Genomic DNA, 2,691 nt, shown 5'->3' with positions numbered 1-2,691 from the left:
AACCAAACGGTTATATTAGCAAGGATAAGGTTTCGATGTACCCAAAGACAAAATAATGTAGAGTTGATTAGATGTACACTTGTATTTCCCCATAGTTTAGTTTTCAAAACGTGAACAGAACCCAAATCTGGCAGTTTTCCGGGTCTTTTTCAGATCCAGCACTTTTACATGGTAAACTAGAGTTCCACGATCTCATACCTTCGCCAAATGATGTTAGCCTTTATGAGTAAGAAATTACATGTATAGATTAATCCCCCTGATTGTGCAAATAGGATCCTATATTTGCATCAATTATATCTGTTGATCATATTCTACACCAGAAGACAGTCTTATCTTATCAAAGAATGCCATTATAGCATTTCCTCATAAATTATGCAAATGAGGTCCTTATTTGAATAAGTTATGTTTAATTATGTTCACCTTCACACAACTTTCAAATATCCCAAGTATGAAATTCCAGGCAGTTACCACTATGTAAATATAACATTTTCTCATTAATTATGCAAATTAAGTCTTCATTTGCATAATCGATATCTGCCTGTATTTCTGCCATTCTTAATTACATATGTCACAAGCTTGAATAGTCCTATCATGGAATGCAGCTGATTTATAGAATTTCCTCATTAATTATGCAAATTACATTAATATATGCATAATTATAATATTATTATGTTAAGCATCACTTCAGCTACCTACATGCCAAAAATCACGACGATCCATCAATCGGTTCTAGAGTTATCAGCCTTTAAATATTTTTCAACTAACGCCTCTGCAGTTCCAGAGCAAGCCGCTAGGGAGGCCAAACTCACATCACTTCTTCCCCAGCACAAGAGCTACCTACCATCCAAATTTCGTCACCCTAGCATGTCTAGATCACGAGATATCAAAACAGGAAGTTCAGCTGCAGTACCATAACAAGCCGCTAGGGGGCCCAAAATTTAATCAGTTCCACGTCTCATGAAGACCTATCCACCTACCAAATATCAAGACAATCCATTTTAGCCTTCTTGAGTTATCGTGCTGACACACACACACACACACACACACACACACACATACACAGACACACGAACGCCTACGAAAACATAACCTTCTTGGCGAAGGTAAAAATACAGTGCACTGTAGGCAGTACAAAATTTTGTTGGGAGGAGGATATTTGAACCCCTGTGAGCACTGGGGACCTTTGGCCCAACCAGCCTAATGGAGCTGGTTGAAAACTTAACCCTCTGAAATACTATTTTATGGTGCATATTTTGCTGGTATGCAAAGCTAATTTCAACGTCTCATTTAGTAACATTAAATCTTTGTACCATTTTGCACCTCCCAGTGCTATAGGTACACATGTACTGTACATCTACATGTATATGTATATTCCTAAAATATATGGTTGTTCCTTCTCTTTTACAAACATGCATGTACATGTAGATAATAACAGTAACTCTCCTTATGTTTTCCACATACAGCTTTTGTGATCTACAACTTCCTGAGCCTGTGTTACGAGTACCTGGGAGGGGAGAGTCAGATCATGTCTGAGATACGAGGCAAGCCTATCGAGTAAGTACACTTAGCCATGATTTATAAGTAGTTTGTCAGGCTATGTTTCCATTAAGCTAGGAAAGTGAGCCATACAATATGCCCCTGCAAGATATGAGACGGTGTTGATGGCTATGTGTCATGATTCTGATATTGCAATTTTGCTGAAGTTGTTGGAGGTAACTTGTATGCTGTTATTATAGAGCAATTGTGCCGTGTTGTATCTCCTGAAGGACTGAACATCATGAGAAATGGGTGATTGTGCAACCAATTTCACCAGTATGTACAAGGGTCACAGAGGGTAGTATATTATATGTGAATTTTAATCTGAATGATCAGGTACGTCCATTTTGAGGCCAATGTAATAGTTTGCTGGCTGCTTACGTCAAAAAACAAATTCCATTGACTGGAGAGTCTCTAACCTCGTTGAAAAGCTGGAGAGGTAGGAAACCTTGTAGTTGTAATTTATTCAAATGTGTGCCTAGGAAGCAAGTATTGAGTGTTCTTAGATCTTTTATGGTACAAACCTCATAGTGTTGTTTGAAATCAGTGTCATGTACATTGTATTGTTTAACCCACATTACACATGTCCCCCTCATCGTCTCCACAGGTCCAGTTTTTTCTACTGCACATGTTGCCTAGCAGGCAGACAGTACACCATCGGATTCTTGCGCTTCTGTAAACAGGTAAGAACATCTATAGTGACCATCGAGAGGGGCTGGGAACAACATATTAGAAGTTGCTGCTTGATATCATTCGTAATGTGTTTTATACCCGATATCATACTTACTTACTTAGGCCTACTGCCCATCCTTGGGCACAGGCCACAGGCTTGAAATCATGCACTAAGGAAATTGATCTTGCCTTCTGCCTAACTAGTTCACTTAGTATTTTGAAAAAGGGATGCCACTATTTTTTTTACCACCACTTTGAATAATTCTTTCTTTACAAACAGAATTCGGCAAAGGTTGCACCAAATTGGCAGTGCCTTATGATGTCATTTCTCTTAGTAATACATAGCTCTTGTGTGCTTTTGAAAGAAGGGAAGCAGTATTCATGTGGATTTATAAAACATGTTGGTGTTCATGCATGGCTGGTCACCTAATGTAGCAGAAAATTGTGCATGAATATGATCTGTGGTGCTTCACATGTTCCCAC

Source organism: Branchiostoma belcheri, unplaced genomic scaffold (genome assembly GCF_001625305.1).
Source record: "Branchiostoma belcheri isolate BF01 breed outbred unplaced genomic scaffold, Haploidv18h27 scaffold11, whole genome shotgun sequence".
Lineage (NCBI taxonomy): Eukaryota > Metazoa > Chordata > Leptocardii > Amphioxiformes > Branchiostomatidae > Branchiostoma > Branchiostoma belcheri.
This window is presented reverse-complemented; position numbering follows the sequence as displayed.